The sequence below is a fragment of the Neoarius graeffei genome, chromosome 6 (assembly GCF_027579695.1).
Source record: "Neoarius graeffei isolate fNeoGra1 chromosome 6, fNeoGra1.pri, whole genome shotgun sequence".
Taxonomy (NCBI): Eukaryota; Metazoa; Chordata; class Actinopteri; order Siluriformes; family Ariidae; genus Neoarius; species Neoarius graeffei.
Window position 1 is genome coordinate 17,177,034 of NC_083574.1, and position 16,532 is coordinate 17,193,565.

General features: G+C 41.3%; 1 long non-coding RNA gene across 1 annotated transcript in view; it reads left to right on the top strand.

Annotated features, from left to right (window-relative positions):
• Positions 1-2,343: 2,343 nt before the first annotated feature.
• The window catches only part of LOC132887386 (uncharacterized), a 46,310-nt gene continuing 32,121 nt past the window's right edge, over positions 2,344-16,532 (top strand). Inside the window, exons 1-2 of the long non-coding RNA XR_009654816.1 lie at positions 2,344-2,578; positions 2,681-2,717. This is a non-coding gene — a long non-coding RNA (uncharacterized LOC132887386). The remainder of the gene's footprint in view (positions 2,579-2,680; positions 2,718-16,532) is intronic.

Below are 16,532 nucleotides of genomic sequence, written 5' to 3' on the forward strand. Positions count from 1 at the left end.
TGAAGTTGTTTGGATTGTTCTGCTTTTCTGTTCTCTCCTCTTTCTCGCGCGCACATGCACACACAAAAGCGTTTGCTCAATGTAATGTAATGTGGTCTGCACATTTGAGAGGTGTCTTGAGTTTGTGTCCTATGCATTGCGGCACCATATTTTGGTTTGTTATTTAAATTATACGGGGTTTTGTGCCCACAGCAAACGTGACGCATGATGGCTTTTGCTGCATGTTACACTTGTGTGTGTGTGTGTAACACTGCTGCAAACCCTTAATTACAATTGAGCTACAAGAACTGACCAACTTCAGGGATTGACGCCTCTTGTTATGATGACGTCACCTGCGCAACTTTGGTATTGGGCTTCCCCATCCAAAATGTTCACCCATCCCCCCTGCCCGTCTTGTTTTTTTTCGGGGGTTTTTTTTGGGGACCTTTTTTTTTTTTGGGACCGTTTTTTTGTTTCGGGACCGTTTTTTTTTTTTCGCGCCCGCGCTCGTGCCGCCCCCCCGTGATGCCGCCCCGGGCGGCTGCCCGGTCGGACCGCCCCCAGGACCGCCCTGGGTGTATCCATGTCTAATCTACTAACTGTTTGAATTAGACACTGTAGATTGAAAGACAGTTTAGATGAGAATCAAAAGTCAAAGTCCCTCTCACACCAGGATCTGGTCTTCCCAGGCAGTCTCCTGTCCCAGTATTAACCAACTCTTTAAGGCGTATGGGTGCAGTGCCGATCTCCGTTTTGATAGCCCTCATCCTCTCGAGCTATGGTTACAGTGGGGGACTAGTCCTCTGGTAACCATGAGAGTTTGATTTCCCCACTCACATCTGTATTGCAGCATGCCTTGCCAGATGGTAGTAGGTACCATTTTTATGATGGTCTTTGGTATGACCCCACTGCAAGTAGAACTCACAATCTCCCGGGTGAGAGGTGGACACGCTAACCACTAGGCCAACTTGTGGTCACTTAGATGAGGATAGTGACATGTAAAATAGACTATTTTGTCATTGGAATCTTCACTAATGATTCCAAACTCCACAGATTAATTTGAAGCTTTCTTGACCGCATCCTTCTCCAAGAAGATATTGAAGCCATTGTGAAGTGGTTTCTAGATAATAACATGGAGCTAAATACATCCAAGTTCCAACTTCTCCATCATGGCATGAATGAAGATCTTAAACTCACTTATATTTTACCATCTGGAGAGGTCCTGTCAGGTGAAGAGTGTGTTAAAGATCTTGGAGTCTACATCAATCAAAGTCTCAGCTGGAGAGCCCATATCAATATTAAGGTAGCTGAAGCCAGCAAAAAAGTCATTTGGGTCTTGAGAACCTTCTCATGTCGGGACAAGGACACAATGATGCTCTTATACAAGTCATATGTAAGGTCCATTGTAGATTATTGCTGTCCACTCTGATCACCATATCTTCAGTGTGATATCATCAAGACTGAGCACATACAAAGATCCTTCACAACAAAAATCAACAGTCTTCAAACTATGAACGATTGGAACAGACTTAAGGCTCTCAACCTCTATTCCTTACAAAGGTGCCGTGAGCCATCATCTTGATCTGGAAGATCCAGAACAATCTTGTACCCAATTGTACAAGGTACAGCAGTGTCAACACGATGATATTCAACTCCTTTTCACTGGTCGCACCAGCTCTCTCCACTGTGGTGCCAGTAAACATCAAGTCAATCTCTACCCTGACAAGGTTCAAGACAGAACTTGATAAGTGGCTCAGATTCCCTGACACTACACCTACACCCGGGTACCTTGGAGTGAATAGGAACTCATTGTTGGAGTGGGTCGGTAGCAAATGTTAATAGCTGCTACCCTGGGAATCAGCGGTGGAGATATGTGATATGCTTGGCCTGAGTGATCAAGTTCGAAGATGATCCAAGGTATCCAAGGAAACACATGGGGATGGGAGGTGCTACACATTATACTGCAGCCAGCCAGTGGAGACGCTAGACCTGTTATTGCTACACTTTTTAGAGATGATATGTTGTCCATGTTTTTTAGTCATTGAGCATGATCATGTGACGCAAACAACTCATTCCTCCTGTGGTCATTTTACTATTGTCCGGATACGAGTTTTATCATTGAGGAGATGTGTAAAAAATATTACTGATGTCCTACTGGTAAACTAATCCAATCCAGATAGGGCTGTTGTAGCCAGTTTGTAGCCAATAAGTGCACCCCTGATTTTGGTCATGCCACGGATCGAGACCAGTAGGCACTAAGACCCTGGGCTGCACTGTTATTGTGGAATATAGCTGAGGACAGAGATAAGAGTCGGGGGTAGAGTCACGGGGAGAGAGAGAGAGAGAGAGAGAGAGACATGACTGAAGAGGAGAGTGCTGTGAGAGCTGAGGGACAGAGAACTGCTGAGCTGCGCTGGAGTTTGAAAGTCTTTGCGGAGAGACTTAAAAAGGCAACGGTGATATAAATACCTGCTTTTAACTGGATTAAAGCAGTTCCTTCCCTTAGAAAGTCACAGAGACTGTGCTATGGAGAAGAGAAACCATGCAAGCGCCAACACCGCATGACAGGAGGCTGGTGGGATCATAGCTGTGAACTCAGGTAGCTGGAGATCATCACCTAACACACACACACACACACACACACAAAACCATTCTCATCTGAAATAACTCCAACCTTTTCTCTCACACACATATATCACAGATCCTCAGACAAGCAAGACCACCATCACAGGACATAGGTATGATCTTATCTGTTATTTATCCATTATATTATTAAAAACCTCTTATTTTGAATGAAGTGTGTTAGACATATTTTATATTCTATTTCATATATGCACTACTATGCTAGAAATAGGCTGGAAACAATGTAAATGTACACGCAAAGCTCCGCTATGTACCACTGTGCCTTAATGATGTTCCTGTTTAATGATTTAATTTGTACCCTAAAGGCTACCAGGCCAGTGGAAAAGCCCTCAAAAGGTGGCTAAGTATATTGTTTTTTCCTAAGTAGGTACTAAGCAGGTCTTTCAGTCTAATTATACACATTAGTAATATTCAACTGGAATTATATTCTTCTAAATAAATGTACCACCCCACAGACAAGGATTTGGAGCTTTGGACTCTAGTTTTCTAAGATGGTATCATATCTTCTGATAATGTTAAACATAAACATGGCCCCAAAGTGAAATCATGGAGCTTTATAATATTCTTTTTAATTATATTCCTCTTAATAAATGTAGAAGACAGTACCCTTAAAGGCCCCACCTCAGTGGCAACTAAACTAGGGTTTTGAACCATTTTTCTGGGATCACATTACATTCCAGTATTTTTAGACCATGTTAAACATGATGGTAATCTCAAAGGTACAAAACAGAGGTGGGTTTCCCAAAAGCTTCTTAACACTAAGAGTATCTTAACTAGGAGAGAGAGCATTCATTGTGCTGCTCGCACTACCATTTAACGATAATCTTTGTGCTGCGATGCTTTTGGGAAACTCAGGCCAGGTCCTTAATGCCAGGATCAGACTAAATGATATATTTGTCTTTTCACAATGGTGAGAATTTCACATTAGGCAACCATAGTGTCATAAATTCTTGCCATGTTTTGGTTGGGAGACTGGCAACGCTACAAATTTGACCCCGACTAATCATGGTTCAAGTCCTCGTGTGTTGTCAGGGAGGAGGGTCAAGAAAATGCCAATCATGGCTATCAAGGAACACAGAGTAGGAAAAACTAGGCAAAAAAAAAAAAAATTCTGACATGATAGACTTTTCGTTGGGTGTCATGGGGTGTCGCAGATGCTACATCACTGTTCTTAGATTATGCCACACTACAAGGTCTGGTCATCATTCCTGATGGTCATATTCAGGCCTGATGCTGGAAATTTGTAGGCCACAACAAAATCATGCCACGTTCACTGGATATGAGCAATCATGCGCTCTGATCGGCTACTCTACTACTAGGATATCAACTCATATACCATGGGTAGAAAAAAACAAAATGGTGGAGCGTGTTGCTGAATCAGCTGAGGACGAAATAAAAACTCTGCTTGAAAATAAAACCCCCAAAATACAAAAAAGCAACAAAATATGGAATAAAAGTATTTGATAGTAAGAATATATCTGTTTTATTTTTCAAGAATTATTATTATCGCATTTTTCACAAAGTGTTCCTGTCATTTCGCCGGTTTGTTTACATTCTAAGCAGAAATGATTTTGTCAGATGTTTTGTATAAAGTTTTTATTTATTGAATTTGCAAAAAAATAAAAATAAAACTGTTCTGTTTCTTAAAATCCAGTGAATATGGATAGGATAAAGCAGTTATTCCACTCAATCTCGTTGTACATGGCTACGCGCCTCGTCAGCTATCAGCTCATGTACGGCTCGATTTCGTGGAATAATTGTTAAATATCTAATGTACATGTTAATAATACTGTTCAACTACAATTATATTCCTTTCATTAAAGGTGCAAAAAGCTACCACCGATAGCCATAAGTAAGATATTAGAACGTTAGACCTTAGTTTCATACCTTTTTTCTTTTTTTTTTTTTAAGTACAAGACATATCCTTAAAGTTACCACCTGACTGACAAGGGGTTGTGCATCAAAACCCAAATTTAGTGCCTTTTTTATTACCATGACTTTCTATCACATCTGTGCACTCTTGACATAATATTAACTGTAGTGGTTTAGTGAAAGCTTCTAATCATAAAACTTCTCTAGCAACCGAAAAGCACCACATCCTGGCTTCTCATGTGTGAACACTCATCATCAGTGATGCAGAAAGTGCTCATGTAGGTCAATCTGCCCCTCATTTGTTTTTCCACCAATCGATGATGTCCAGAACTCTGATTCTGATTTGCATACAAGTTAATGGTGTGTTGGTCCATTTTTTTCCCGCCCAACAGCAAAGGCAGTCTTATCAATGTGTTTGTGGTGATTTGATTTTTATTTTTAGCTTTAATGCAGTGCCAGGTTGATGTAACGAGGATGCAAGGTTCACGCTGATTGCACACGCTGCATTAGGGTTGGGTTATTGATGCTCTGCAGTGGCTGGTGTTGGCAAGGACGCTGCTGAAACACTGCACTCTGTCCACTGTTTCAGTTTATGTGCATGCAGAAAAATAAAAACAGGATCTGCATTTGCGTTCTCACTCTATTCACAACCTTAGAAATATTTTCTAGAATTTTTTTTTATATTATAGCCCTACTTCCCCACTCAGTTTTAGTGGTCTGTTATTCTACACTCTTTCACACTATCTCTCATACACACACACACACACACACACACACCTTTGAGCACAATCTCCCTGATAAAACCATATTACAGATTATAATGAAAAGGGGATTATGAGATTGCATATGGTATGCGTGAATCACTGGGTTTAACAGCAGTCAAATCTCATTTTCTTCCTTTCAGCGAAAGCAGAATAACACTTAACTGGAATGAAGTGCACTGAGGAAGGGCACTGTGTTAGTGAGAGTGTGTGTATAGCTCTATCACTTTGTCCCATGCTGTGCGCGGTTGTATTTTGCAGCTCCCTGGGTGCAAGATCCTAGCGTAGGTGACAAACAATTAACAGCTACTTATGTCCTACACTGATTGCAATGATAATGATAATTCAGTAACATTCATTCATCCAGACAGGAATTCAGCCTCATATATCTCAGCATGTGCTCATTCACCGTGATTAATGCAAGTGTTTGGGAGTAAGTGTATAGGAGATTAACCAGTGAAGGCTGTTTATGAAATTAGATGGAAGGGATTAAATCTAATATCTATAAATCACTAGTCAATGAAACTACTAGGTTCGTGCAATGCATTACATCACAAGGTCTCTTCAGTGGAATAGTAAGAAGGATATAGGGCAAACTATTTCAGTCTTAAGCCATTTACGTTGGTTAAGTTAAATGATTCATTTAGATCTGTTCACAGATTAATTAAGTTGCATGGCTTACCCACATCCTAGTACCATTTAAGTTAGTGTAAGCAATCTAAAAACAGCTAATCATTCACATCGTGCTCAAAATTATATTTACTGAAATGCTGCAAATTTCCACCTTGGACCTAAAACGGAACTCACTGAAATCTCTGGCTCAATTGAATGATAGAGGAGAGAATCTCAGGCATGAGCAAATAATTCACTCATTCAAACAATGACCCAGTGAACAAGACAAGGCAATATTTTGGTCATGACTGAATGAATTACTGACTTAACCACTGACCTGCTGAGTGAGAGAGGACAGAATGTTGGTCATAAGGAAAAGACTCACTGACTCAAACAGTGGCCCTTGGAATGAGAGGAAAAAATCTTGATCAGGACTGAATAGGTCAGTGACTTAAACCCTGACACACTGATTGAGAGAGGAGAGAATCTCAGTCATGAGCAAATGATTCACTGACTCGAACACTGGTTTATTGAAGGAGAGAGGACAGAATGTTGGTCATGACCAAAAGACTCAGTGACTGAAACAGAGAGGAATGGATCAGTGAGTTCAATCCTAAAACACTGATTGAGAGAGGAGAGATTCTCTGTCATGACCAAAAGATTCACTGACTGAAACATGGACCTGCTGAATGAGAGAGGAGACAATCTTGGTCATAACCGAACGAGTCAGCGACTTAAACCCTGACCTGTTGAATGAGAGAGGAGAGAATCTCGGTCATGACCAAAAGATTCACTGACTGAAACACTGACCTGCTGAATGAGAGAGGAGAGAATCTCGGTCATGACCGAATGAGTTAGTGACTTAAACCCTGATAAGCTGAACGAGAAAAGAGAGAATATCTGTCATGACAAAAGACTCACTGACTGAAACACTGACCTGCTGAATGAGAGAGGAGAGATTCTCGGTCATGACTGTACAAGTTAGTGACTGAAACACTGACCTGCTGAATGAGAGAGGAGAGAATCTTGGTCATGACTGAACGAGTCACTGACTCAAACACTGACCTGCTGAATGAGAGAGGAGAGAATCTTGGTCTTGACTAAAAGACTCACTGACTCAAACACTGCCCTGCTGAATGAGAGAGGAGAGAATCTCGGTCATGACCAAACGAATCAGTGACTTAAACCCTGACATACTGAACGAGAGAGGACAGAATCTCGGTCATTCATGACCAAAAAATTCACTGACTCATACAATGACCCACCAAACATGAGTGCATGTTTAAAAAACAATGAGTGATAAATAGATAATATAAATCATCATAAAATCTGATTCATAATCATATATAGGGTATTTCCTGATGCTAGATTCAGTTAGTCTTGGGTTTGATAAGTGCAATTGTGAACCAGTAACTGAACAAAAAGAATGACTCGATACGGAGTTGTTCACCTAAGTGACTCATTCAAGAAAACTGGACTACTTATGAATGAAACTTTTCTGCAAGATTTAGGCAATATAATGAATTACTGTATATTGTGATAACATGCATTATTAAAACACTGAACACTGAAAAAAATCTTTTTTTTCTGTTAATGGTGAATGAATAAAATCTGTGGTTCATAACGTGGTCTGCAGGTTTGTCAGGACTTAGCAAGCTAATTAAATATTGTGATACATATTGTGTATCATGATATCGTATTGTTTCTATATAAAGGTGCATGATATATTCTATTATCAGTACATAGTGCTGAGTACCACTGAGTTCTTGTTCACTCATCTCTCTGATGCAGACTTGAGGTCTTAACGTTGACTGCACAATCCTCATGTCAGCTAAAAAGGGAAACTGCTTATGCTCGTCTCAGTCATCACTTTCCTGCGTCAACACAAATAGCATACAAGAAATATGTACATTAAAATTTAATGCATATACAACACTGTATGTGTTATTTACTCCATTTATTCACAAGTCCAGTTGAAGAGGAGCATTACTAGCTAAAGGACAGTGTAACACTTCAGATGTGTAGACAGGTGGGGTTTCGCTTTTCAGCATGGGTTCACTTTTTATTCACAGGTTTCGCACATTGATAACACACACACACACACACAAGGGCACACACAGCTCTTTTATGCCTTTGCCTACTCACTGTAACACAGAACACACAAATTAGCCTTCATTCGTCTCACAGGTGTAACTCTTTAGTCACTCACCTTCCACGGCTTCACTCTCCATTCACAGTCCAATGCTCAACTCCACCTCTGCTTTCACAGACACTTATCCAGAAAAATGCTTGTGGATGACATGAGACTGAATCCTGTTCCTGAGTGCAGAGAAACGTCATTGTCATTATCCTTTTATGTCATTCTCATGTCATTATCTTTTTACGGATTCATGAGGTTAGGTTTTTCTTTTCTCACATACAGAATAGTCTGATTTATCTCTTATATGCCACTTTCTTCAGGTCATATTTACTACGGATGCATCATTACCAGTACTGATATTGGGCATTGGTTCAATACTATGCTCATTTACTCATACTCATGAACGACATGAAATTACAGCGATCTGAACTTGTAACACGATCAATGATCAAAACAAAACAGACTGCAAACCGTGCGCTTTGAAAATATCAAAAGGAGGAACTACAGCATCTTCCCAAAATACAAGTAACGGGTCATGGCATTTAAATATTTTAACCAGTCGTTAAACCAATCCCAACTTTGAGGTGACACAATTGAGATGACTACCTGCAGGAGTCAAGGATGCCATTGGCTGACAGATGACACAACAATGAGTTCCCCAAACGTTTAAAACAAAGAGACAACGTCCACGACTTTAGTTCCTACCACTTCAACCATGTCAAAATGGAAGAATAGCTCATCATTGTTGTTTCCAACAATTCTGAGTTATACAACTGCACTCACAAGTCATATAAGGGCAAAAACCGAAAACGTGATAGCTGGCTCTGCATTTCTGAAATCATTGGCATTCCCTTGTGAGCATACATTAGCGAATTGCTTTATATTTGGACAGCCCTTTAGCTATAAAGCAATGGGCAATGAGCTACAGTCTGCAGATTGCTTGGAATTCATTATTATCAGCGCATGGCAGCAACCAACAGGGCTAAATAAAATGTTCCATGACATCCTAGATTGCTTAATGCTAAGTATATTACTTATTTCTTTCAGTATCAGGATCAATGATTACCAAAAAACATGTCCTTGATCTGAAATAACTGGTATCGATACACTGATATTTGGATTGAACAGATGATGTGCTGAACAGGAAGTGCACTATTTTTTCCCTTTTCTTTAGAAAGATTCCCAGAAAGGCTTGTGTTGAGACTACAACCACAATTTCAAACAGGTTGGGACACTGTCTCATCTCATCTCATTATCTCTAGCCGCTTTATCCTTCTACAGGGTCGCAGGCAAGCTGGAGCCAATCCCAGCTGACTACAGGCGAAAGGCAGGGTACACCCTGGACAAGTCGCCAGGTCATCACAGGGCTGACATATAGACACAGACAACCATTCACACTCACACCTACGGTCAATTTAGAGTCACCAGTTAACCTAACCTGCATATCTTTGGACTGTGGGGGAAACCGGAGCACCCGGAGGAAACCCACGCGGACACGGGGAGAACATGCAAACTCCACACAGAAAGGCCCTCGCCGGCCCCGGGGTTTGAACCCAGGACCTTCTTGCTGTGAGGCGACAGCGCTAACCACTACACCACCGTGCCGCCCTTGGGACACTGTGTAAAACATAAATAAAAACAGAATGCAAAGATTTGCAAATCATGGAAGCCCTATATTTAATTGAAAATAGTACAAAGACAACAGGGCGGCATGGTGGTGTAGTGGTTAGCGCTGTTGCCTCACAGCAAGAAGGTCCAGGTTCAAGCCCCGTGGCCGGCGAGGGCCTTTCTGTGTGGAGTTTGCATGTTATCCGCGTGGGTTTCCTCTGGGTGCTCTAGTTTCCCCCAAAGACATGCAGGTTAGGTTAACTGATGACTCTAAATTGACCGTGAGTGTGAATGGTTGTCTGTGTCTATGTGTCAGCCCTGTGATGACCTGGCGACTTGTCCAGGGTGTACCCCGCATTTCGCCCATAGTCAGCTGGGATAGGCTCCAGCTTGCCTGCGACCCTGTAGAACAGGATAAAGCGGCTACAGATAATGAGATGAGACAAAGACAACATATCAAATGTTGAAACTGAGAAATTTTATTGTTTTTTGAAAAATATATGATCATTTTGAATTTGATGTCAGCAACACGTTTCAGAAAAGTTGGGACACGGGCAACAAAAGACTGAAAAAGTTGTGTAATGCTAAAAAAAATCTAATTTGGTTAATTGGCAACAGGTCAGTAACATGACTGGATATAAAAAAAAGCATCCCAGAGAGGTGGAGTCTCTCAGAAGTAAAGATGGGGATGGGTTCAACGCTTTACGAAAGACTGAGAGGGCAAACAGTGCAACAATTTAAGAATAATGTTCCTCAATGTAAAATTGCAAAGAATTTGGGGACCACATCATCTATGGTCCATAATATCATTAAAAGATTCAGAGAATCTGGAGAAATCTCTGTATGCAAGAGACAAGGCTGAAAACTGACATTGGATGCCTGTGATCTTCAGGCCCTCAGGTGACACTACATTAAAAGCAGACATGTGTCTGTAGTGGAAATCACTGTATGGGCTCAGGAACACTTCAGAAAACCATCGTCTGTGAAAACAGTTCATTACTGCATCCACAAATGCAAGTTAAAACCAGATATAAACAATATCCAGAAACACCGCCACCTTCTCTGGGTCCGAGCTCTTTTAAGATGGGCTGAGGCAAAGTGGAAAATTGTCCCGAGGTCTGATGAATCAAAAGTAAAAATTCTATTTAGAAATCATGGACACCACGTCCTCCAGGCTGAATAGGAGAGGGACCATCCGACTTGTTATCACTGCACAGTTCAAAAGCCAGCATCTGTGATGGTATGAGGGTGCATTAGTGCACGTCATATGGGTAGCTTGTACATCTAGGAAGGCATCATTAATGCTGAATGATATATACACATTTCAGAGCAATATGCTGCCATCCAGACAAAATCTTTTTCAGGGAAGGCCTTCTTTCTTTCAGCAAGACAATGCCAAACCGCTTTCTGCACATATTAAAACTGCATGGCTCCGTAGTATAAGAGTCCAAGTGCTAAACTGGCCTGCCTGCAGTCCAGACCTGTCTCCTATTTAAAACATTTGGTGCATTATGAAGTGGAAAATATGACAAAGGAGACCCCGAACTGTTGAGCAACTGAAATTTTATATCAGGCAAGAATGGGATGACATTTCTCTTTCAAAACTACAGCAATAGGTCTCCTCAGTTCCCAAACGTTTACAGAGTGTTGATAAAAGTAGAGGTGATGCAATACAGTGGTAAACACGCCCCTGTCCCAACATTTTTTAAATGTGTTGCTCATATCAAATTCAAAATGAGTATCTCATCTCATTATCTCTAGCTGCTTTATCCTGTCCTACAGGGTCGCAGGCAAGCTGGAGCCTATCCCAGCTGACGACGGGCGAAAGGCAGGGTACACCCTGGACAAGTCGCCAGGTCATCACAGGGCTGACACATAGACACAGACAACCATTCACACTCACACCTACGGTCAATTTAGAGTCACCAGTTAACCTAACCTGCATGTCTTTGGACTGTGGGGGAAACCGGAGCACCCAGAGGAAACCCACGCGGACATGGGGAGAACATGCAAACTCCACACAGAAAGGCCCTCGCCGGCCACGGGGCTCAAACCCGGACCTTCTTGCTGTGAGGCGACAGTGCTAACCAGTACACCACCGTGCCGCCCCCAAAATGAGTATATATTTTTCAAAAAACAATAACGTGTCTCAGTTTCAACGTTTGATATGTTGTCTTTGTACTATTTTCAATGAAATATAGGGTTTCCATGATTTGCAAATCTTCACATTCATTTTTTATTCATGTTTTACATAGTGCCCCAACTTTTTTGGAATTGGTGTTGTAATATATATATATATATATATATATATATATATATATATATATAATCAGTGGCGGCTGGTAGTCTTTCAAACAGGGGAGGCTGGTCGGTTACGATATTTCCAGATTTTAAAAGAAAAAACATCAGTTTTGCCCATACTCTTGCCTCTGATCTGGTTGATTGTTGGCAGGGTCACAAACTGTGAAATAACAGGTTCTTTTGGCCCATTAGCCTACTGTCCAATATACATGATGGTGGTGTTGTGGGGGGGCGGGTATATTTTAACATTTTATATTTTAAAATTGTGGCATATTGTTTAAAAATTGACCTCGGCTGTGTTTTTGTTTAAAAATGTTTTCCAAATTGTAGCTGTGTTTAATTCATATCCAGAAAAATATATGTTCCAATATAATATACTCAGCATAAACATTTTAAATAGATTCTATATTTTTGGTCCATCCATGACATATTACTAAAGTAGCCTATTTACTATTGTTGATGTGGGTCACTTGCTGTTAGCCAATTCACTTTCTCGTACCAGGAGAGCTGAAAGGAACGAGTATTATTCCCTACCTTTTCACCAAGTCAATTTGAGGCGTTGGTCTACCCTGCTCTTTAATTTTAATTTTTTCCTCGAAAGGAAGACTGGCAAATGGCTTCGCCAAAATTAAATCAGCAATGCTTGGCATCCGTGCGCAGCTTTCTTGCTAGCTGACTAGCCCCCTCAAGTTCAAGTTCAGTCACTCAAATAAACGAAATTTCTGGAACTAAGATAGCAAACTTGACAACACTATATTTACACTTTATTTACAATGAAAATATATACAAACTAAAAAAGCTGGTAGAAACTGTATGTAATGAATGAAATCGAAATGTAAGCCGATCTCTTACAATACACCACAGCACTTGCGAATCCGCATGGGACTGAACTGATGTTGCCAGAAACTGCTGACGTTATCCAGCCCAAAATATGTTCAAAACCCGCCAAAATGCACTTAAAACCGCCCAATCTGGCAACACTTTACCGCTGCCTGTGTATAGTTGAAACGAGCTGTCAATCAAAGAAAATATCCGGCCGCTTTCACCAATCACCAGTCTCCTCGCGGAAACTGCCATGTCCCTCCCATGTGAGGCTCGGAGTCCGTGGGCGGGCATTTTCGCAGTATTTGTCCAATAACCGTCTTGCATTTTGAGATTGAAAAGCGCATAGCTCCCAAATGCCATTGAAGTCCACTGAGGCTGGGAGTCCATGAGACTCCATGGGCGGGCATTTTCGCAGTATTTGTCCAATAATCGTCTTGCATTTTGAGATTGACAAGCACATAGCTCCCAATCCACTGAGGCTGGGCTGCATCGCGCTGTCACGAGGGGGAAAAACTCACGCACACGTTAGGTGAACTGGGGAAAGTTATAACGAAATGATTTCGCACTGTAGTTGGGTTGAGCACTTATTTCTATGATTCTGGATCTGAAATAGCAATGTTATAAAGTCGGCTATAACATAAGCCTAGCGCAATTCATCCTACACGATGTTTGTCATTTTTAGAGGAGGCTGAGCCTCCCTCGTTGTCTTAGAGCAATCACCTGTGATATATATATATATATATATATATATATATATATATATATATATATATATATATATACCAAGTATGAAGTTGGCAGGCAGGGTTGCCAGATTTTAGTTAAAGCACGTTATCTATGACTCAGAAACTGTACAAGACTCAAAATTAGCCCAAAATGTGAACAGTAGTGTGCATGCATTTCTGATTGTTTTTTTTTAAGAGCCACTCCTCCATATATCTCACCCACACCACACACACTGTGCATAGGGCACCATATGCTGGGGTTACCATTTAACTAATACAGTGTGGTTTTGTTGTCATTATTAAATGAATATCATATAGGTGTCATAAAGGAAAATCATATAGGTGTTTAAATGACCCTATTTTGACTCACATCAGCACTCAGCGAATGATTCTGGATTGTAAGAAACCTGATAGTCTAAAGTAAATCTGATCAAATAATAGATGACTAATACAGTGAAGCCAGAAAGTTTGCACACCCTTTTCACCTTCTCCACATTTTATTACATGATAGACTTATTCTACAATAGCTTGAGTTCATTTTTTTGTCATAAAATTCTACACAAAATAGCCCATAATGACAAAGTGAAAGCAGGTTTTTAGACATTTGTGCTAATTTATTAAAAATCAAAATGTAAAATATCCTATGTACACAAGTGTGCACACCCTTTGATATGACACCCAAAAGTGAGCTGAGGTGCATTTTGTTTCCACTGATACTGCTTGAGATGTTTCTACAACTTAATTGGAGTCCACTTGTGGTAAATTCAATTGATTGGACATGATTGGGGATTGCCAACACCTGCCCACAGTTGACAGTGCATGTCAGAGCAAACTCCAAGCCATGGGATCAAAGGAATTACCTGCAAACCTCAGAAACAGGATTGTGTCAAGGCATAGATCTGGAGAAGGGTACAGAAAAATTGCTGCAGCTTTATAGGTCCCAAAGAGCACAGTGGCCACCATCATTCGTAAATGGAAGACGTTTGGAACCATCAAGAATTTTCCTAGACCTGGCCGCCCAGCCAAACTGAGCGATCTGGGAAGATGGGCCTTGGCCAGGGAAGTGAGCAGGAGCCTGAGGGTCACTCTGACAGAGCTGTAGCGTATCCTTTTGGAGATGGGAGAACTATTCAGAAGATCAACCATCCAGGCAGCACTCCACAAATCAGGCTTTTATGGTAGAGTGGCCAAATGGAAGCCACTCCTTAGTAAAAGGCACATGACAGCCCACTTGGAGTTTGCCAAAAGGCACCTAGAGGACTCTCAAACCATGATAAACAAGATTGTCTGGTCTGATGAAACCAAAATTGAACTTTTTGGCCTGAATGCCAAGCATCACGTCTGGAGGAAACCAGGCATCGCTCATCACCTGGCTAATGCCATCCCGACAATGAAGCATGGCGGTGGCAGCATCATGATGTGGGGATGTTTTTTCAGCAGCAGGAATGGGGCAACTAGTCCTGATAGAGGGAAAGATGAATGCAGCTAAGTACACCGAGATTATTGAAGAAAACCTGCTCCAGAGCGCTCTGGACCTCAGACCGGGGCGAAGATTTACCTTCCAACATGACAACGACCCAAAGCACACAGCCAAGAGAACAAAGCATTGGCTTTGGAGAAAGTCTGTGAATGTCCTTGAGTGGCCCAGCCAGAGCCCAGACCTGAATCCAATTGAACATCTGTGGAAGGAGCTGAAAATGGCTGTGCACCGATGCTCCCCATCCAACCTGACAGAGCTTGCAAGGATATGCCAAGAGGAATGGGCAAAAATGTCCAGAAACAAATGTACCAAGCTTGTAGCTTCTTTCCCAAGATGCCTTGAAGCTGTAATTGCTGCCAAAGGTGCATCAACCAAGTATTAGGCTAAGGGTGTGTACAGATATGTAACCCCTAAATAACCTATTTTTGTCAGTAAAATAAAATTGCGGGCGGCACGGTGGTGTACTGGTTAGCACTGTCGCCTCACAGCAAGAAGGTCCGGGTTTGAGCCCCGTGGCCGGCGAGGGCCTTTCTGTGCAGAGTTTGCATGTTCTCCCCGTGTCTGCGTGGGTTTCCTCCGGGTGCTCCGGTTTCCCCCACAGTCCAAAGATATGCAGGTTAGGTTAACTGGTGACTCTAAATTGACCGTAGGTGTGAATGTGAGTGTGAATGGTTGTCTGTGTCTATATGTCAGCCCTGTGATGACCTGGCGACTTGTCCAGGGTGTACCCTGCCTTTCGCCCGTAGTCAGCTGGGATAGGCTCCAGCTTGCCTGCGACCCTGTAGAACAGGATAAAGTGGCTACAGATAATGAGATGAGACAAAGACAACATATCAAATGTTGAAACTGAGAAATTTTATTGTTTTTTGAAAAATATATGATCATTTTGAATTTGATGTCAGCAACACGTTTCAGAAAAGTTGGGACACGGGCAACAAAAGACTGAAAAAGTTGTGTAATGCTAAAAAAAAATCTAATTTGGTTAATTGGCAACAGGTCAGTAACATGACTGGATATAAAAAAAAAAGCATCCCATCGAGGTGGAGTCTCTCAGAAGTAAAGATGGGGATGGGTTCAACGCTTTACGAAAGACTGAGAGGGCAAACAGTGCAACAATTTAAGAATAATGTTCCTCAATGTAAAATTGCAAAGAATTTGGGGACCCTGCCTTTCGCCCGTAGTCAGCTGGGATAGGCTCCAGCTTGCCTGTGACCCTGTAGAACAGGATAAAGCAGCTAGAGATAATGAGATGAGATGAGATTTTCTAAAAACCTGCTTTCACTTTGTCATTATGGGCTATTTTGTGTAGAATTTTGTGACAAAAAAGTGAATTCAGTCTATTGTAGAATAAGTCTGTAAGGTAATAAAACATGGAGAAGGTGAAAGGGGTGTGCAGACTTTCTGGCTTGAATGTATTAGATTAAACATTATAGAAGACTATTATGGACAACTAAGAAGCACAGATATGAATATGATGAGAGACTTTTGCTACATAAAGTATTCATCTCAAGAATTCAAACCCTCATTCTCCATTGTCTATATTAAGGAATATAACTAGAGCTTTGTATTTTTAATTACTTTTAGTT